Raw genomic sequence first — 22736 nt, 5'->3', positions numbered from 1 at the left:
TATATTTTCAATTTTAAAAAAAAGAACTAATTTACATTCTCTGAAAATTGTTAGATAAAAACTTTAGTTTAACCCTGCTGTCTTTATTGACTCATTTTATAGGGAGGGAGCTGGGAAGGACTGGATCAGAAGATTTATAACTTTCAGCAGTTTGCTTATGCTTTATTAGTATCTTCATCTGTGCAGTGGTTGTTAAAAGAATTGAATGCAAAACACCTAAAAAAGTGCTTGACACCTAACTGAATTTAGATAATGCTAGTTCGTTTTGTTCCCACTCTTAAATGATAATGACAGATTATTTCAGGAGGTGAGTTTTTAAAATGATTTCTCTCCTTTAAATAAATTCATCAACTAATATATGAAAAAATAAATAAAACTGAGCTAGTAGGTGAATTATTGCTATTTTTCCATAAAATTATAAACTTACAGGCAATTTGAGAGATGATTACTAATACAAGCAGAAATGTAGTTAAAACTATAAAGTTAAGCAATTCTGATATCCCCAGGGTTATCCTAATTTCTTTGTGAATAGTGAGTTGGTCAAAAATAATTAAAACATTGACTTAAATGACTTAAATTTGTAGAGCAATTTATGGTCTCCAATATTATCATATTTAGTTGGTTTGATTCTCACACAGGCAATATCACAGAAGCCCATGGAAGGTGAGTGACTGGCCCAAGGCCAAGCTAAATTAATTAATAATAAAGCTAGAATAAAGATAACATGTTATTTCTCTCTCTCAGTCCTATTAACCATCAGGTAAAGAGAGAAGAGAAAAATCTAAACTAAAAGTGATAGATTATCTAAAAGTTAATGGAAGGGAAAATATTAAAAATTGTACTCCTAAATGGGATTTCATATTAAAAAAAATTGAAAATAAATGAGGCATGTATAGATCTTAAAAACTAGAAAATATCAAAATTAGTCAAAAGATGTTAGGAAGCAGACATTAATAAAGACAGAAGCAAATATTAGTGGAATAGAGTAAAGCAAGTATATATAAAAAAAGACGAAGCAGCTACTTAAAATCTACTTAAATAGACAAATGCACAGCCAACCTAATTAAAGAAACATTAAACAAAAACAAATATAAAATATCTGAGTTTTAACTTTCAAAAATAGCACCCCAACTACTACTCAACTTCTGAAAAGTTAGCATGTACTTAGCATGCTAAGTACCTAGTAACAGGCTACATGCTAAGTACCTAGTGACAAGGACCTAAGTACCTAGTGACAAGGACCAATTTGTTTTGCTAGGCCTGGTGTAATAAAGTACTACAAACTAGATGGCTTAAACAACAAAAATTTATCCTGTCATAGTCTTGGAGGCTAGAATTCTGAATTCAAGGTGTCAGAAGAGTGGGTTACCTTCTGAGAGCTCAGAGGAAAGGATCTGTTTCAGGCGCCTCTCCTTGGCTGGCAGACAGATGTCCTTTCCCTGTGTCTCTACAAAATCTCCCTCTGTACCAGTCTGCATCCAAATTTCTCAATTTTTATAAAGACACCTGACATATTGGATGAACGCCCACCCTAGCAACCTCATCTTAACTTGATTACCTCTGGAAAGAATCTGCCTCCAAATAAGATCTCATTTTGAGAAACTGGGCATTAGTGTCTTCAAAATATGAATGGAGGACTGGGAAGAGACATAATTCAAACCATCACAAATGTCTTTTATCTTGGATTCCTCAGTCATTCACTTTTATAAGGTTTTTTCCTAATAAAGCTATGAAAGAGCCACACCCTTTTAAATGCTTTTAAATGTTATGTAATTTTAGAGCTAGGATGGACAATAGAAATCTACTCTAACCATACCTTTATTCTTTTATTAAGGAAACAGACTCACTGATATTGGGCAATTTTTAGTTCAGTTCAGTTCAGTTGCTCAGCCGTGTCCAACTCATTGTGACTCCATGGACTGCAGCATGACAGGCTACCCTGTCCATCACCAACTCCTGGAGCTTGCTCAAACTCATGTCCATCGAGTCGGTGATGCCATCCAACCATCTCATCTTCTGTTGTCCCCTTCTCCTCCTGTCTTAAATCTTTCCCGGCATCAGGGTCTTTTCCAATGAGTCAATTCTTTGTATCAGTTGGCCAAAATACTGGACTTTCAGCCTCAGCATCAGTCCTTCCAATGAATATTCAGGACTGATTTCCTTTAGGATGGACTGGTTGGATCTTCTTGCTGTCCAAGAGTCTTGCTCTCAAGAGTCTTCAACAACACAGTTCAAAAGCAACTTTTCTTCAGTGCTCAGCTTTCTTTATAGCCCAATTCTCACATCCATACATGACTACTGGAAAAACCATAGCTTTGACTAGATGGACCTTTGTCAGCAAAGTAATGTCTCTGCTTTTTAATATGCTGTCTAGGTTGGTCCTAGCTTTTCTTCCAAGGAGCAAGCGTCTTTTAATTTCATGGCTATCGTCACTGTCTGCAGTGATTTTGGAGCCCCCCAAAATAAAGTCTCTCACCATTTCCACTGTTTCCCCATCTATTTCCAATGAAGTGATGGGACCAGATACCATGACCTTAGTTTTCTGAATGTTGAGTTTTAAGCCAACTTTTTCACTCTCCTCTTTCACCATCAAGAGGCTCTTTAGTTCCTCTTTGCTTTCTGCTATAAAGGTGGTGTCATCTGAATATCTGAGGTTATTGATGTTTCTCCTGGCAATCTTAATTCCAGCTTGTGCTTCATCCAGCCTGGCATTTCACGTGATATACTCTGCATATAAGTTAAATAAGCAGGGTGACAACATATAGCCTTAATGTATCCTTTCCCAATTTGGAACCAGTCTGTTCTTCCATGTCCAGCTCTAACTGTTGCTTCTTGACCTGCATACAAATTTCTCAGGAGGCAGGTAAGGTGGTCTGGTATTCCCATCTCTTTAAGAATTTTCCACAGTTTGTTGTGATCCACATAAAGGCTTTGGCCTAATCAATAAATCAGAAATAGACATTTTTCTGAACTCTCTTGCTTTTTCAATGATCCAACGGATGTTAAATTGATCTCTGGCTCCTCTGTCTTTTCTTAATCCAGCTTAAACATCTGGAGGTTCTCTGTTCATGTACTATTGAAGCCTGACTTGGAGAATGTTGAGCTTTACTTTGCTAGCATGTGAGATGAGTGCAATTGTGCAGTAGTTTGAATATTCTTTGACATTGCCTTTTTTTGAGATTGGAATGAAAACTGATCTTTTCCAGTCCTGAGACCATTGCTGAGTTTTCCAAATTTGCTGGTGTATTGAGTGCAGCACTTTCACAGCATCATCTTTTAGAATTTGATATAGCTCAACTGGAATGCCATCACCTCCATTACTTTTACAACTGGTCACTTTACAGTGACTAGTTTTACACCTAGTGACCAGCTTTACAACTGGCAACTTAACAGCTGGTCAGTGTCATCCGGGTTATTTTATCATTTCTTTCACATCCTTTACACCACTGGCGGCTTATAGAGACCCCACTCAGTACTGGGCCAGAGGTTGGAGTCTTATTGGAGATGTGGTGCTGCTGTGTATTTATCCTTCTCCTATCAAGCATTACTTGCTTTGCGTCTGGTCAGATGAGCATGCACCTTTGCTCCTGGCTTTTTCTCTTCTGCCTTCACAAAGGGCCATTGAGATATGTATGCAATTTGGTGTTTCAGTTTTTAAAAGTTCCTGTGGGGATAAACTATCACAGAGGCATCCATATGTAGCTTTACTCATTTAGGCAATACCCAAGGTTTATTGTAATTGATTTGGAATCAAAGGTAGCTTGCTTGCTTTACAGAACTACATTATTACTACAAACATCTAAGAGTCCTCCAGTATTGCTCTTCTTATTAAATTGCCGTTTACTTAGAAGTGAAATGGTCAGTCTTTAGACCAAAGATACTTGAGTCAGTGGATCTCTGGTAGTCCCAGATATATGTGTTTTTAGCAGACATCCTGGGTGGTTCTTTAGGTTTTCCACACCACATTTTGAATAACAACAACAAAAACCTGCTTTAAATCAACTTATTATTCATTAATTTGTAAATAGCTTCTCCCAAGAGTGATTGTTTTATTTCCAGATAATATCACATTTTCTCAAACCTCAGATTTTCTTAATATTTTTTGACTGTACTCCTTGGCATGTGGAATCTCCCCAACTGCAAATGGAACCTGTGTCTCCTGCAGTGGAAGCGTGGAGTCTTACCTACTGGACCACCACAGAAGTCTACATTGTCCATTCACATCATTACTTTACATATCACTAGGAAAGGAAAAAAAAATTTTTATAACTAAGGACTTTATTTCAAACAAAAATAAAAAATTGAGAGCTATCTCCCTGGGTGTGGGGAAGGGATCAGGGCAAGGAATTCCCGAGGCTAGGCCAGTACCCTCAGACTGGAGGGACCATGATCATTCCCTTCCTCACTTCTGGGATGGGGGACCTCAGCAAGTGCAGGACCCTATGCCAAAGCCCATCTACCCAGGGGAACTCGGGCTAGGGCTCAGTCCCAGGGAGGGGACAGTGAGGCAGCAGCATGGCCAAAGGCCAGCCACAGGATCAAGTCCTAAGTACCAAGAACCTACTTTCTTCTCCTTCCTGGGACCCAGAATACATGCAGAGATGGCCTGTGGAAAGATCCTCTTGGACCCTGGTGGGGAGAAGCGAGGCCCCAGCGTCCCTCAAATGTATCACTTCTGTCCTTTCGAGGGCAGTGAGTCCTGGAGTCCATCAGGTGGTAATACTGACACAGCTAGGGTGGCGGCAAGGAAGCCCCAGTCAGTCTGGACCCTGCAGCTGGCTCGCCCCACCCGCCCCGGCAAGCTCTACGGTTACCACATGAGCCTTTGTATGTCTTGTCTTCCATTTCCCTTGGTGGATGGCCGTGTGGGTGGGCATTCCTGGCTTAGGGTTTCTCCAAGGGCCTTCCCAGGGAGGGTCCCCTGAACCCCCCCATCATGCTGGGGTCTGAGGAGGAGGGTGTCACATGTTGCCGTTGGTGAGGCACTGGAAGCCGTCATAATTTGGTGGTGATAGACCGCATGCCGCCGTCCAGCATCTGCTCCACCAGCAGCTGCAGCTGCTCCTCAGTCATGCTCATGTGGAACCTCTCCTTGAGGTTGCGGATGGTGCTGGAGCCATGGAAGCAAGGAAGCTGAGAACCTTGCTGCATGGTCTCTACGATCTGCACCACCTTAGCCCTGTGTTTCCGAGCCGTGATCAGCCCCGGCAGCATCAACATCCTGTGATAGTTGAACATGTCACCATCCAGGCCGCCCATCACATCCACAAGCTCTGTGGTCAGCGTAAAGGCCGATGTCTCAAAGCCCAGGTTTCAGAGTGAGCTGGATAGGATGAAGCCAAAGTCGACGTGGATGGTGCGGCCTGCTGCGTCCAACAGGATGTTCCCATTGTGTCGGTCCTTGACCTGCAGCAGGTAGCAGACCACGCAGTAGCCAGTACAACTCTGCACACAATTGGGCTGGGATCTGAAGAATGCCTCTGTGGTGTAACTGCCGTGCTCCTGTAGGAAGTAATCGAGCAGGGAGAGCTGTGACTGCTTCTTCAGCTGGTGTATGGATACAGCGTTGACCACTGGTTCAGTCAAGCTGCTGTCGGCCGAAATCACGAGACTCTTACATGGGTTGATCCACAGGGGTACTCGCTCCTGTTCCCAAATGGACTGCAGTTGCTTCTAACACCTTTCCAGGAAGGCCAACAGCTCCTGCCGAAGGTCGTCCCCACACTTGACAATGAGACGGGAGCCTCCAGTTGGGGAGATGGCCATAGGGGGAAGCCTCTCTAATGCACCACACTTTCTCCTGCCAGGGCTCTTTGAGAGCAACTGCAGAAGAGTCTTCTGGGTCTCATCTGAAGGCTGTGGGGGTGTGAGCCAGCTGCTCCGAAAGGCGCCGTTGGATGTCACCTGCTGCAATGAACACAGACTCCCTGCTTTCCCGGCTGGTGATGCTGTCCACGGGGAGCTGGGAGATGTTGTCACAGCTGTTGGTGTGCACTTCAGGGAGCTCCACCTGCAGCTCACCTATGTCATCCACCAGCCAGGCCTCATGATCGTTGTCATAGTTGGGCACAGTGCTGAAGCTGCCTGCCTGCTGCTCGTGGGTGATGCTGCATTCGGGCAGGTTCTCTACGGACTGGGTGCTCCGAATTCAGTTCTCGGGGAACTGGGCGGGGACCCTAGTGGTGTCAAAGTTTTCACATTAAAGGACCTCTGCATAGATCAGGTAGGGAGCCTTGTCCTTAGAGTTGAGGACGACAGCCTGGGTGTAGGCACACAGACCGTGTGGTGGTCAAAGCCGGCAGGGGGCAGCCAGACTCGGGCAGGGAGTTTGTGGTTGAGCAGGGAGGGCTCTGAGATCCGCCGCTGTGTCTTCTGCTCCTTGGTGGGGAGCTGGCCAGCCGCTTGCCAATCGCCATCAGCGACTTGATGAATTCTCGCTCAGGAGCCAGTCTGACGGGGAAACTGAATGAATTATCAATACTCTCGGTGCTGGAGGAGAGCTCCTCATCCTCATTCTCCACTTTAGGGTGGCTGGCTGTCCGTTTCAGGTTGCTGCTGAGACTTATGTTGGCGGTGGCATCTGACTTAGAGCGCTGGTGGGTCCTTTTAGAGGGAGACAGCCCTGTGTCAGAGACTGGGCTGAAGGAGGGAAGCTCCCACTTTTGGTGAGTGTGCTTCAGCTCATCTGAGAGGATCAGCTTCCGTAGCTTGGTCCCACAGTAGTGTGGCTGAGTGGAAATGTGCATGTCTGAAGAGTAGGCCCCCAGCAACAGCAACTGTCAATAAACTATGATGCAGAGCTTTAAAGACCTGTGACCTGTGAATTATTCACACCAACAAATCACATTTAAATTTCTGTTTAGAGGGATTTGGTGATTCCGTCTAGCTTCAGCTGCATTTCTGGGCCTGTGATAGGCAAAACTTTACATGTTCCATAGTTTCTTCCACTAGTGATTACTATTCTTATATCTTCTAATGGAATGGAATGCTACTTTCCAAGAAAGTCTTAATTTGCTGTCATTTCTCCAGTAATTAACATCTGATTCACCAACAACAAGTACACATACCACACCTGTTTGTATTCATCTTTGTATGCAATGACTTATTTTTAAAATCATAGTGTGCTATTTAAAGCATTGGTTTAAAAAATTATTTTTAAATGCAAACAACATTTGATATCATTCAAAAATGATATCACTCAACTGAAGAGACAATATGAACAGCTGTGACCAAGTCCATGCAGACACTGACATGCATGTTGTGGCGCTGCCCTCTGCATAGCTTCTGTAAGTTGTGATTAATTATAGACACATCCTGATTCAGAGCTGTGAAAATGTGCGGGTGAAGAAGCCTTTAGAATCTAGGTAATATAGTAATAAACAATTTACACTGGAAATGTGTTCATGCTAGATTATAGGATAGCATAATAAGCTAAAGCAGTGGTTCTCAAAGTGTGGTCCCAGGACCAGAAACTTCAGCATCACCTGAGAATTTGCTATAATATAAATTCTCAGGCCCCACCCTAGACAGACTGAATCAGAAACTCTAGGGCTCGGGCCCAGCAGTCTGTTTTAACCAGCCCTTCAGGGGATTCTGATGTCGCTCAAGTGTGACAGCCACTAGGTAAAAGTGAACGGGGTGTCAAGGGCAGGGAGAGAGGCTTCCTTCCACATTTATAGAAAAACGTTTATTAGTATAAACATACACACATGCATACACCTGTCCCTCTTGAAACTTGGTTTATCCCATGAGAATTTATATGCATAATCCTTCAGGTCACTACATCCAAATATATGTATTTGATATATGGAAGGCCTACATTTTACAATGACAGAAGAACCCCAGTTGTTGGTCTGTTGTGTCATCATCATCCTTGACCACCTCTCCTTTTGTTCTCTTTGTTCCTAGATTTGTTTCCCATTTACCTCTTTCTCAGACTCTCCTTTTTCTTAAACTTTTTGGCCTATTTTAATAAAAATAAAAGTAGCTGATTGTGTAAAAGTTGAATCCCAAAATTATCTTTAATAGGGAAATAAAGAAACATGAATGAATACCAGGAAAACTTTACTGCTCAAGGATCTGGATCCCAGGGAGGTATACATACTTTAATTTCTGTCCACTGTCATTATAATATGTAAAAAGAAATATCTGCTGCACATAATTTAAAAACAATTGCTAAAATATATAATATTTGGATATATCATTTTATTTTCTACTTCAAAATACATAGCCTCAGAAATCACATTCAACTTACTGGCTTTAGTGTTAGCTGGCATGCTATGTATTCTTCCTTTGAGGTCAGATAGATTTTTCTCCTTTTAAATTGTTAATTCACAGCCAGTAGAAACATACAAAGAAATGAGATATTCCTTTGTTAAATATGCACTGCAATATCCTTATTGCTTTTAAAACTGTAAGGTTTGTTCTCTCAAGAGAAACCTATTTCAGAAATAATTATCTTTGTATTGGAATCAAACAAACAATCCTTTGTGAAACTTAAATCTCATTGGAGGCTCAAGCTCATAACACCAAATAATAAAAAGATTTGCATTCTCTGATTCTTGATGAGTGATATAATTTTAATATACAATCTTCCCTAAAAACATGTATATTTTGCAGAGCTTATTTTGCAGGATTTCTTTTTAGTTTAGAGTTAAATGTATTTTAAATTTTAAAAAAAGCATTGGGGGAAAATTAGGTAGTTAGATTTTTTAAATATGATTTTATAAGCTTGTTTGCATGAGTTTCACTTGTTTTATTTGTTAATTTAGTAGAAAATGCTACTCGGGATTTTAAAGAAACAGCATGATCAATTCAAAATTTATATCTCCAACTCCAGTGAAATAACCTACTTTTCCATAATTTTTTTTGGCTCTGTGGGCTGAGGAGGCAGCATCTACTGACAGTCTCTGTATTGTTTGTTAGTTTCAACCAAGGTCCACAGCGAGTGAGTGGAGTCAGTCCAGTCCTCCAGGAGGCTTAGGATACAAGGAAGAGTTTGTGAGGGCTCCCACTCTCACTGTAATAAAACCTGTGGCAGATTAACATACTTCTCAGCTCTTGATACCTTTATTATACAAAGTTTTCAGACTGGCTGAATTGACTACTGCTAAGAAACATGCTTCTAGGTAAGTAACAAGACTTACAAATGGTGTTTTTGTTTGAAAGTGATAGGAAATATATATGGAGGTATACTTGGTTTTAGCTGCAATTTTCCAGATTTGTACAGGTTTCATATAGTGCTGAGCAATGCCATGATTAGTATTATCTGTCATCCTAGGATTTGGGATGATGAGGTTTGGCAGTTTAGAATACTGTTGTAAATGTGTGTCTAAGTTAAGGAAGCAGCGTGACTCACGTAACTGTATGTTTTTCCTTCTATTAAGATAAGCACAACATTTGGGGGTTTAATCAGTAGTTGTTATAGACAACAGAGTCTTCATGAACTAAGTGCTAATATGACTTCTGGTTTAAAAATATACTGGACTTCCATATGTTGTTAAAATGCTATGATGAGTCTTCTAGAAAGGGATGATTCTACATGATTATTTTATTAATGTTTAAAATATATGGAAAATGCCTAGATTCTCTGCTATAAAATTAGTTTTAAGTAATAGAACATTGAAAAGATAAAGTTAGTATGCTGTATCTCCTTAGTAGTGTTCATAATTATATCTTATATATCTTAAAATATAGCATTTTCATGCATTAGTTTAAGAGAAATCTAGTAAAATCTTTCAAAGATCTGCTATAGGAAGCTTTCTCAGAGGAGCATAATTAAGTTAGTAAGAATTTCTAACCTCTAAATTAGTAAGAATTTCATTGGTGGCTACATAAACATTTTAAAAATGCTTTATTGATAAAATACTTTATTGTCAAGTTAATATTGTGAAATACTGGCTGAATTTTGTGGCTTGGATTATTTCTTTGGAAAACAAACATTTTCCTAATAGAATATGTCAGTAAGTGTACAATGAGTAGAGGAATTTTCCAGTTAATAAAGGCTAAACAAACATCTGAAATCTCCAGGAAATTAAGCAAAAACATCTTTTATTGCAGTGGTTATACTTTGAGCAGTTGCACACATTACTTCACATGTGAGAACAATTTCAGCCTTTGTTTTGGAGCTACTCATATTATCACTATATAGGGATGTTTGATTATCCATTTGGTACATAGTAAGCATAATCATGTTAGTAGTTTAAAAGATAAATTATATTTCTACTTTGTTGTCCATGTGTTTAAATAATTTAATTAGATCAGTCTGCATGGAGACGCTTATAATTGATGATGTATATTTCGGTCAATTTTTGCTATAATTGCAAGCCTATTTATTATTCTACTTGGTAACAGTGTACTGTTATAAAAAATTCCTGGTCTAGGAATTAGGAGACCTAAGTTTGAGTTCTGGTTCATTAACATGGCTCCTAATCACTGTGTATCCTCCTCCATAATAAATTTCTTAGAGCCTGACTGTTTTTTGCAATTCCATTTCTGCCTTCCTAGTTTTCATTATCCTGTCTTGTCAGAGACACTAATACAAAATTTAAAGTATGCTGAAAAATTTAAACAAGGACCATCCTTTCACATGGCCAGTTCTTTCAAATCATAAGGACCCATGCCATGAATAGGGAATGGGTGATACAGACAATTTAGGACCATAGTCCCAGCCTCTGGGAAGTGTACCTGTGCTTCTGTGAAATAGCTGCCGTTTTGTTTGTCATTTACAAGGGTAAACATATACACAAGTATATGTTTTATAACCCTCAAAGTCAGAAAATTCTAACATAATACCTGTCTTAAAGACTTTTATTTTTTTGAAAAATGATACTTTATTTGAAATCATCTGCATGAGTAGCTTCTCACAAGCAAAATCTCAAAACATATTATACAGCATATATTTATTACCTCTTCACTTGCCCAAGACTCCTCCTTTTGATTGGAATTAAGTTTGCAGACATGAATCTTTCTGTCATTTCACTGAGATAATTTCACTGTGGGTAAAGTAGCAAAGCATGAGCTTCAGATGGTAGAAGTTTGACTTCTTCCCTCACTTGGTAAGTAGTTCAAGGAAAATCATCCATCCTTTCTGAACTCATTTCCTCTGTAAATGACAATACAAATGCTTATCTCATAGGATTGCTGGAAGAATTAAATCAGTAGTATTTATAAAGGATCGAGTATAACATTTAAGCATTTAATTTGGCAACCAATAAATGGTAGATAATTATTATTATTGTCTTATTAAATTATCAACCATTGATTTCTATTTAGATTCACCATACTGTCTAGGGTTGCTGACTATATAGGTTGTATATAGTTATTTACTGCAGTGTTCCAACAAGACGAGTGAATTATTTTCCTGTGTGAATGTAGAGTCAACCAGAACTCACTCTAAATTATAGTTGTGAGCTATAATTACTTCAATGGTTAAGACCATTTTGGCCTCTGGGAGTGAAAAGTTATATTTGACAGTGCATGTGAAAGAAGTATTTGTGAATTCATCTCTGTCTTCTATTCATACCTGGGTTAAAATGAGCCATGGTGTCGAGTGGTTTCTTTGGAACGTTACACAGACTTTCTTGTTCCTGGACACGTAGCAGTTGGGAATATGCACACAGGCCTGAATGGGACCAAAGAGAAAATTCTTGTCAGGCAGGAAACCTAATGTTTACACATTAATCAATAAGGTGATGGTCACTAAGGTGGCTATGACTAAGATTTCTTGTTCATCATGAATGGAAGCTCGCATCTCTTCTTCTCTTCATGTTAACTTCATGTTAACATGTTCAGCAGGACTACACTGAGGCTCAGTGGTGACACAGGCATTCCGGCACCAGAGGCTCTCTATCTCCCCTCCTCTCCCCTCCTCTCCCCAGCTCCCCACCCCCGCCCCCCTGCTCCAGTAGGGAGGACCCTTACATTCACCTTTCCCCTATCAGACTGGCTTTCTGCTTTTCTTTTTTTTTTTTTCTTTTTAATTTTTTTTAGTTGGAGGCTAATTACTTTACAGTATGGTGGTGGTTTTCACCATGCATCGACATGAATCAGCCATGGGTGTACAGGTGTTCCCCCATCCTGAACCCCCTACCCACAGCCCTCCCTACCCCATCCCTCTGGGTTGTCCCAGAGCCATCAGCTTTGAGTGCCCTGCTTCATGCATCAAACCTGACTGGTCATGCATTTTACATATGGTAATATACACATTTCAATGCTATTCTCTCATATCGTCACGCCTTTGCCTTTTCCCACATAGTCAAAAAGTCTGTTCTTTGCATCTGTGTCTCTTTTGCTGTCTTGCATATAGAGTCATTACCATCTTTCCAAATTCCTTATATATGTGTTGATATACTGCATTCGTGTTTCTCTTTCCGGCTTACTTCACTCTGTATAATAGGCTTCAGTTTCATCCACCTCATTAGAACTGACTCAGATGTGTTCTTTTTTATAGCTAAGTAGTATTCCATTGTGTATATTTACCACAACTTCTTTATCCATTTGTCTGCCAGTGGACATCTAGGTTGCCTCCATGTTCTAGCTATTATAAACAGTGTTGCAATGAACATTGAGGTACATGTGTCTCTTTCAATTCTGATCTCCCCAGTGTGTATGTCCAGCAGTGGAATTTACTGGCTTGTATGGCAGTTCTATTTCCAGTTTTTTAAGGAATCTCCACGCTGTTCTCCATAGTGGCTCTACTAGTTTGCATTCCCACCAACAGTGTAGGAGGGTTCCCTTTTCTCCACACCCTCTCCAACATTTATTTCTTGTAGACTTTTTGAAGGTGGCCATTCTGACCTGCGTGAGATGGTACCTCATTGTAGTTTTGATTTGCGTGTCTTTGTTAATGAGTGATGTTGAGCATCTTTTCATGTTTGTTGGCCATCTGTATGTCTTCTTTGGAGAAATGTCTGTTTAGTTCTTTGGCCCATTCTTTGATTGGGTCATTTATTTTTCTTGTATTGAGCTGCATTTGCTATTATTTTCTCCCATTCTGAAGGCTGCCTTTACACCTTGCTTTACACCTTCCTTCATTGTACAAAAGGTTTTAAGTTTAATTAGGTCCTGTTTGTTTATTTTTGTGTTCAGTTCAACATTACTCTGGGAGGTGAGTCATAGAGGACCTTGCTGTTATTTATGTCAGAGAGTGTTCTGCCTATGTTTTCCTCTAAATTTTATAGTTTCTGGACTTACATTTAGACCTTTAATCCATTTTGAGTTTGTTTTTGTGTATGGTGTTAGAAAGTTTTCTAGTTTCATTCTTTTCCAGGTGGTTGACCAGTTTTCCCAGCAACACTTGTTAAAGGGATTGTCTTTTTTCCATTGTATATTTTGGCTTTCTGTTCTTCTATTCACATTAAGGTATAAATGGCTCAACATAGTCTATGAGTTTGCATTTTAACTCACTGAAAAACTTCAAGCTAAAAATTTAAAACCCTAACCCCATCCAATGCTAAGTAATAGCTAGTGGGTTGAAAGATTTGGGATAAACAGATATAACCTCTAAATTAGGCATTCTCATTGCTCACCAAGGGGCAAAAATTCATTCTCAGAAGCAAAAAAGTTAAAAAAATTGTACTACTTTTATGAAGTATTAATATAGTACATAAACAGACATGCAGTATATCTGTGGCATTAAAATTTCATGAAGCACCCCATTAAAGACAACATTGTAAAGAAAACTCATTAAATAGGGGGAAAATGAAAAAAAAAAAGTCTTGAGAAACTGCTCTAGGTGAAGATCTCAAAGGACTGCATAAGCCTATAGAGTATGAATTTTACTGCATTGTTTTTTCTTTCTTTCTTTCTTTCTTTCTTTCTTTCTTTTTTTTTTAGTATAATGTAACTTACGTCTGGCTTAGTTCAGTTTAGTTGCTCAGTCGTATTCCACTCTTTGTAACCCCATGGACTACCGCACTCCAGACTTCCCTGTCCATCACCAACTCCCAGAGCTTGCTCAAACTCATGCCATGGGGCGTCAGTGATGCCATCCAATCATCTCATCCTCTGTCGTCCCCTTCTCTTCTCGCCTTCAATCTTTTCCAGCATCAGAGTATTTTCTAATGACTCAGCTCTTTGTGTAAAGTGGTCAGAATATTGGAGCTTCAGCTTCAGCATCAGGCCTTCCAATGAATATTCAGGATTGATTTTCTTTAGAATTAACTGGTTGGATCTCCTTGAAGTTCAAGGGACTCTCAAGAGTCTTTTCCAACACCACAGTTCAAAAGCATCAATTCTTCAGTGACCAGCTTTCTTTATGGTCCCGCTCTCACATCCATACATGACTACTAGAAAAATCATAGCTTTGACTATACAGACCTTTGTTGGCAAAGTCTGGCTTAGTACTTATATTTGAAACTAGTATTTATGTTCTAGTAAGTCAAATATGGTTATTTGTTGTAGCTTTTATTCTTTTTAATTATGACCCAAAAAAGGAAGAGGAAAAGAAAAGAACAAAATTTGCTTGGATTTGAATTCCAGCTCCATCTCTTCTTTGCTCTGTGATCCTTGGCAAATCGCATACCCTCTTTAAGCCTCAGTTTCCTTGTCTTTGAGCTTCCCTGGTGGCTCAAACTGGAAAGAACCTGCTTGCAGTGCGGGAGACCTGGGTTCAATTCCTGGATTGAAAAGATCCCTGGTTTGGGAAGATCCCCTTGAGAAGGGAATGGCTACCCACTCTAGTACTCTTGCCTGGAGAATCCCATGGACAGAGGAGCCTGGCAGGCTCCAGTCCATGGGGTCACAATGAGTCAGACATGACAGAGCGACTGACACTCTCACTTCCTTTGTCTTTAGCTAACTTGAAGTACAATGCCCATCTTGTGGAATTCCAGTATCATAAGAATTAATCGAATTAATGTACATAAAACCTTCAGCACATTGCCTAGGGAATAAATGCATGCCAATTAGTAGCTATAAGTTTATGTGTTGTGCCTTTTTATGTCAATGACTGTCTTTTAAAATTATTATAGAAAGCAATTTTTAAATTTGGGAGATAGAAGTATCATCATCTGTAAAATGATATTTTTATCATTTGTCTTTTAACATTTGTCTTTCTGGGACAAATGTTAATACCATCTATATATATGGAATTTAGAAAGATGGTAACAATAACCCTGTATGCGAGACAGCAAAAGAGACACACATGTATAGAACAGTCTTTTGGACTCTGAAACATGTATAATATCATATAAGAATTGAATTGCCCCTCCAGGTTCGATGCATGATACAGGATGCTTGGGGCTGGTGCACTGGGATGACCCAGAGGGATGGTATGGGGAGGGAGGAGGAGGGGGGTTCAGGATGGGGAACACGTACAATATTGTAAAGTAATTAGCCTCCAATTAAAATAAATAAATTTAAATTTAAAAAAAAGAAAAAAAGTAAAATCTATGAGATGAAGAATTCTTCAAGCAAAAAAAAAAAACCAACTAAACTTCTGGTTTTCCTTTAAACCAGTGACCACACCCATTGACATAAATCCAAATGAAATAAAATCTAAATTAAACTGATTTTCTGTTTTACTCAGAGGCAGTCCTTTGCTAAACTAAACGTTAACATCTCTAGATACTAATATAGTCTATTAAATGTAGAATGATTCACTGCTCTGTCAGTTCTGTTGAAATATGTTTTCTTTTTAAATACTACATTGGACTTACTCAGAAGTAAAGTCATTGTTTTATTTCCACTAATACCAGTAGAACTCAGTATATTTGGAATTCAGGTCTGTTTGTGATTTCATTTTTACATGGAATATCATCATTCCCTTTCTCTGTGTGGTATTTGCTTTTAAGTCTTCATTAACATGTATAGAATTATAGGAGAGAGTAGTTAGTTGAAAGGATATAGAATCAGCCAGTGAGAATCAAGTTGAGAAATCATGCAATGTTGGGAGAATTTCTGCCTTGGCATCTCAGTGGAAGTTTTTTGTTTCCTTTAAAGGAGGATCTACAATCTATTCTCTGTCCTTTCTATCTTCTCTCTGTTCTCTCTTTCCAAAGTAGAGTTGCCCTGCTTTTGTGATCTGTTAAAATTTCACCTGCTGACCTTATTCCCAGGTTACCTTGCTTTTATGTTGCAAGACTAATACTCAGCTCTACAGATGGACAGCTGATGGAGAAGGAGGAAGGCTATCATTGTACAGATTGTGATGTGGTGAGATAGGCTATATGAGCAATTTGGAAATGCATGTACAGTCCCCCTTGCCTTTCAGGTTAACTTCTTTTAAGGTGGGGCTGGATCAAAGATCCCCTGGAGAAGGGATAGGCTACCCACTCCAGTATTCTTGGGCTTCCCTTGTGGCTCAGCTGGTAAAGAATCTGCCTGCAGTGTGGGAGACCTGGGTTCGATCCCTGGGTTGGGAAGATCCCCTGCAGAAGGGAGAGGCTACCCACACCAGTATTCTGGCCTGAAGAATTCCATGAATGTATAGCCCATGGGGTCACAAAAAATCAGACACGACTGAGCAATTTTCACTTTCACTTTCTTTTAAGGTAATTGATCTTGTCACGCATGTTTCCCCATTTCTGTGAGAAAAGTCCTCTGATACAGAACAGTCATGTAGCAATGTTTTCCATTCCAGACCCTGGCTTTGTAATTCTTGGCTTTGACAGCAGAAAACACAAATATGAGGATCAGAGAATGCTTTAGGTAGACATCATGTTTATCTGACTGAGATAGTCCACTAGCAGTGGAATTCAGAGAAGATTGAGGATACAGTTATTTAAGAGTCTTCCTAGCTTTCCAGGGAGCTAGAGAGAACAGGTAGGCAAACACCATATTTTAAAAGCATATGACAAATCAAAGAGCCTTATTTAAAATATATTGGGTCAGATTCTGTATCCATATGCTTTAAAAATCATATTCCCAGGAGGATTTTGGAAGAAGCTTTGATTTTAAAAAGCCATTAGGCTTCAAAGTTGATTTAAGAATACATATGTAACAGCATGGAAGTTCTGGTGCCCAACAGATATTCTCTAATCCATGTAGAATTATCTTAAGTCTACTTACTGCCATTCCAATGGAAGAGTCTGAGAGTGATCAAGACAGTAGGAGGCAAATATTTTGGCAGAAATGGTGAGATCTTAATATAGCCCTTTTGAGGAGTGACTAGTGAAATTTCCCCAAACCTAGACTTCTAAAAGTGTCATCCCCAAGAAGTTAGAAAAATCTTCACATATTTGGAACCACATGAGGAATTAATAAGGCTTTTTCATGATCTCTGTTTCAGATAAGAGAGCCAAAGTGACTTAACCAAGATGTTTCACCCAAGAAAGTTGCAATTAGAGCTCAATCCAGTTCTTCTTCCCATCCACTTTCTATGCTTACTATTAACTATGTTCCAGGTAGGGCAGGTATCAGCCCTCACCCAAGGCTTTAGTCCACCTATGGTGCGAAGTCATGAAATGCCCCTTACTTCATCCCTTACATCACCAAATCCAAGGTCTTCCCCTGTAATCTGCTTGAAATTTAGCTGAACCAGATCCATTATATTTCTCTGTTAAAACTGTCTTTGTTTCCTCTTACTCATGTTCATTTCTCTGTTTCTTTCCATGGAAATATTTCAAAATAACTTGGAGAATCATCATCAATTATTTTCCATCCCTTCAGGAAGATTAAAGTGGCCTTGGCCAATGTGGGGAAGTCACACAGGCCAGTCTGGATTTGTTCACTAGCAGGGATATTGTTGAAATGACATAATGCTTGCCTTGCTGATCACATGTTCTCTCTTGAGCCTTTTGGGGTACTTTCATGTGGTAGGTGGAAATAGAGACAATTTGCTTTGATAATTGACTTGTGCCTAATATATTTGATCTAAGTCTTATGCAAAGGAAGACGGACCATAGTGTATCAAGAAATTCTGATTGAACACTGAAAGTGTAATCAATTGGTATTTTCAAAAAGAATTGAGCAAGGACCTGTTTGCACAGGAGTGGTAAAGGCTTAAGGAGTCAACAGTAGATGTCAGGGTTCCTGCTGACCAACTGTAAGTGTCTGCATTCTTGAAGAGGAAGGGGAGGTAATGGAGGTGTCTAAATTTGGTGGGCTAAGTTGGAGAGAGAAAGGGAGACTGCTCAGTTAGAGTGGTTAGCATAGAAGGAAGTTGCTGCTAGAAAGCATACAAGGAAGGAATACTCCAGTGTCTCCAATGTCTGACTCTCTTTTTCCCACACAGAATGGGCAACAAATAGAGAAAAGATCTGCAAGCACAGAACAAGCGGTACATATGGTCTTCTGAACTCACTTCGGAACATCTTTCCTACCCAGTATTTAATTTAAACAGCAGTTTATGGGAATTTTCCTTTAATGTATCATATTCCTCTGTGCTTTCTTTGATGTTCTAGATATCGATTGGCTTTTAAAATTTTACGTTAACTTGGGATCCTTAATGCACATGTAAATTATTGTGCTGTGCAGCAGTGGTACACAGGGCTGGTGAGGGACTGAGATCTTTTTGCCCCTAAAAAGAAATAATCCCAACTTGTCATGCGTTTGCATTCCTGATCATGCTTTTTTATGGCCTACTGGTATTCTACAGTGTCAGGAGGCATGTATCACAGCAGTGCATGTTCATAGCAGCTCCAGATCCTTGTTCTGAATTTTATTATTTTCATTCTTCTGTGCATTTAGGAAAGAGATAACCATTACTGTAGTCATTCATCCAATACATTTTTATTGAGCATTTATTATGCTCCTTAAATGCCCTGAGGATATCAGGGTAAGCAAAGGAAAAAAGGTTCCTGCCCTAAAGGAGTGTATACCTCAGTTATTTTTCTAAACTAACTATTTGAGACCTTAGGAATTCATGTCAATGTATGGCAAAACCAATACAGAATTGTAAAGTAAAATAAAAAATAAATTTAAAAATAAATAAATAAATAAGAATTGTTAATCTTCTGATACTTTTGGAGGTGGTGATGGGAGACAGTTTCTGGTGCTTTGCTGAACTTCTGAACTGTTGAGTTTACCAAATAAATAAGTGAGGTGTTTATGGTACACTATTTAGTGGTGTTGTTCATACATTTAAAAAATAATTTCTGTGTATCTACTATATGCTAGTATATGTAGCAACTGAGAAATTAAGAAAATATCTTAGTGTTCAGAGTACTGCTCATCTAGTGGGAAGCAAATATGCAAATACCTGCAAATGGTACGGTGTCAAGGGCTGTGGGCCTAGCAAACAATTGCACTGTTTTGGATGAGAGTGTCTGTGAGAGTTGCCATAATAACCATAACGTCTAGTTTCCTGACTGCTCAGGCAAGTCCTCTAAAGCCTCTCTGTTAGTAACTTGTGCTTTTATTTAATAGAAGTCCCATAGCACTCACTTGTAAAAGCAGCATTTCCCAGAATCCATGGGCACAAACTGTTCAACTCTTTGAAACACACATGAAACAGGTCCAGGCACAGTGTTAACACTGTTTTAGGATAAACCACATGACTCTGAATTAGGAGGCTCAGTAGAAAGTACAGTTTTAGAGATCACTGAACATGTATTTTATATGAATAGCATATACCTGCACTCTGGAAAAATACTCATTGAAATTGAAAAATGAAACCACATAATTTTTTTTAATGCCCTAATAATGGTTGGCTTTATTTTTATATTTTACCAGTTTAACCTTGGACTCTCTAGCAATATTGGTCATAGCCTTTGTCCTGTTTCCAAATCTATACCTTAAAATGCTCGGTCTAAGCCAAAGTTAGCTGATACTCTAACATGTTGAAAAAAAGAAGCTCAGAATTCTAGTTTTAATCTAAGACTGAAACTTTTTCCTGGCAGTACAGTTTGGCATGCCCAATGAGGCTCTTTCTTTTTTTCTAAATGATTGAAAGAAACGCTCCTATGAAACATGGTTTTTGTTGCTTCCTAACTCTCTTTTCCCATATATATATTTTTTAAATGTCCCTGATAAAGAGAAGAGAAACCAAGTTAGCCACTTCCCACAAAGAGGACAGTCTTCCGGTTCCCCACAGTATTCACGGGGTGGGTTCATATCTCAGTTCCTGCTCTAACACCAGCCGATCCAGGAGGTACCCTGCTGATGCTTTCGCACTCGAAGACCTAGGAGGCCCCTACGGAGCAGCATTCACATCTTCCTCTATTAGCCTATAGATTTAAAGACCATATTTGAAGTTCTTATAAAGAGCAGTCTCAAGGGCTGTCTTATTGGGATTTTAGTTTTGTTTTTGTACTCATGTGTGACGAAAGGGGTTGAGTGGTTTATGTGGACTGTATAATATAGTGTGTCCATGAGTTTAGGAAAGAGTATAAACTTATTTTTATAGTATACATTAGCTACATTTTAAAATATTACACTCCGTGCACTTTTCTTCAGCCACATTTAAGGCAATGTACCTATAATGGAAAACAATATGCCCAATTATTAATCTAAAAAAGTACAAATATTTTATTTTCTCTATGTTTATAAACTTTTTTGGACTTTTGTTAGTGTGTTTGTTGAGTAGCTTTTTTTTTTTTAAAGATTAACCATTGCATTGCTTTCCATTTATTAATAGATGGAGGTCCTTCACCTAAAAACACATTAATGAACATAGTGTTTTGAAATATAACTTACATAAAAATTTTTTTAAGTTGATACTTACAAATATTGAATCATTATGTTGTATACTGAAAACTAAAATGATGATAGATGTCAATTATATTGCAATAAATTAATAATAATAGTAAGTAATTTTATCCTGTGTTAGTTACCTAACTTTGCAGGAAACCTGTATAATTTGACCCTTTTGCCAGATTTTCCTCAAATGGTAAAAAAAAAAAAAAAATCATAGGATAAAACATGTACTCTGAAAATATTAAAGTCAAAATAATTTAAGCAAGTCTATGTCTTTGTTGTATATTATGCAGCTAAATCACTGTGTGTATATTTGTGTTTTCATCCTTGAGTAATGTCAGTGGTAAAGGGGAATCAATAGGCATTGTTTCCAAATGTTTGCCATTTTGATGCTGAAGATAACTGTTATGCTGCTATTTTGCTTTAATCAATTCTTACTTGTTTCTAGGTATGACTTTATCAGTTGTCCAGTGGATTTAATGCCTCTTAACTCTCTAGTAAGACAGGGAAAGGTTTAACTATCAGTCAGCCAAGTCCTGTGCTGTGATGACTCATCAAGTCAAAGAAAATTCGTAATGTTATGTAGATAACCAGAGTTTTTTGTGTCTTGATTTCTCACTTCTCTACCTTATTGATTTGTTTTTCTTCTACTTCTGATAAAGGCAATGAAATAGCTACCGTGTGTGGAATAAATGTGAGTTACTGATAGAGCCAAAAGACTGAAAGAAGCACAATGTCACTCTCAGAATGACAGCTTGTTACAGGATTCCTCTTTCAACAGCAAAACCCCAAAGCCTTTGCACCAAGCTCAAGCAGGAAGGATATCATGTTATGCTTTCAGCATTTCAGTTCAGTTCAGTTCAGTCGCTCAGTCATGTCTGACTCTTTGCGACCCCATGAATTGCAGCACGCCAGGCCTCCCTGTCCATCACCAACTCCCAGAGTTCACTCAAACTCACGTCCATCGAGTTGGTGATACCATCCAGCCATCTCATCCTCGGTCATCCCCTTCTCCTCCTGCCCCCAATCCCTCCCAGCATCAGAGTCTTTTCCAATGAGTCAACTCTTCACATGAGGTGGCCAAAGTACTGGAGTTTCAGCTTTAGCATCATTCCTTCCAGAGAAATCCCAGGACTGATCTCCTTTAGAATGGACTGGTTGGATCTCCTAGCAGTATCTATTAGTTGGGCTTTCATCTGTCTTCAAGCATCCCTTATTTTGAATAATGTATGTCACCTTCTCTCATATATGTTATTCTTTGTGAGTGCCCCGAGTATGTTTTGCTCTTTGTCAAGAAAAACTTCTCTAAAGACAAGTGTCCTGAACTTGGAGCTTTGGATTAATGGCGCACAGTGTGAATCAGAATTTAATTCTTTTCTAATACTTAAAACACACTCCTTTTTTCCCAAACATATTACATACACATAATCTCTCTGAGTAAGATTTCTCTGCTACTTCTTTAGTTTTCTGAAGTCTTCATAAAAAGGGACTTTGTTACTCTAAGTGTAGTCTACATATTACAGACATAACAGTAGACACAGACCTATACCTCAAATAATGATGAAATCATCTATTAGTGAAATGCCTGTGTATTTGAGTTTCTGCCTCATGCATTTATTCAACAATATGCTAATAATTTGGAGAAGGAAAGGCAACCCACTCCAGTACTCTTGTCCAAGGAGAATCCCTTGGACAGAGGAGCCTGGTGGGCTACAGTTCATGGGGTCGCAGAGTCAGACATGACCGAGTGACTGACACACACACATGCTAATAATTGTCTGCTATGTACCAGGATTTGTGCTACATACTAAGTCTCCAGTGGTGCCATTTCTTTTCTCTTAGCCTTGCAAAATGGAAAGAAAGGATAACGGTATCAGAAATGCAAACAGGTATTATGATAAGAATTATGTTTTTAAATTTATTTGGTACTGATTTTACTTAATTAAGCTGAACATTGAGATTTTTTAAAGTAAAACATGGCAAAACAATAATATAGAAAAGTATGCAATAAAAAGTAAAAAAAAAAAAATTCCCCAAACCCCTAATCCTTATTCCTTCAAACAGACTTTGCTAAGGGATTTTGTGCTTTGTTTCAGAGTAAAACAAAGCAAAAAAAATAAAATAAAACATATACACACACAAACACATATATATTTATG

At 38.8% G+C, this 22736-nt stretch overlaps 1 protein-coding gene and 1 pseudogene across 3 annotated transcripts in view; one reads left to right on the top strand and one right to left on the bottom strand.

The window, feature by feature from the left end:
- ZNF385B (zinc finger protein 385B) overlaps positions 1-22736 on the top strand; it is a 480885-nt gene that overhangs the window by 240574 nt on the left and 217575 nt on the right. The gene's annotated exons all lie outside the window — the stretch shown is intronic.
- Positions 4962-6767, bottom strand: LOC120853977 (annotated as a pseudogene).

Source organism: Oryx dammah, unplaced genomic scaffold (assembly GCF_014754425.2).
Source record: "Oryx dammah isolate SB20612 unplaced genomic scaffold, SCBI_Odam_1.1 HiC_scaffold_27, whole genome shotgun sequence".
In the NCBI taxonomy this organism is placed as follows: Eukaryota; Metazoa; Chordata; class Mammalia; order Artiodactyla; family Bovidae; genus Oryx; species Oryx dammah.
The sequence above is the reverse complement of the archived record's forward strand: the minus strand, read 5'-3'. Positions and strand labels throughout refer to the sequence as shown.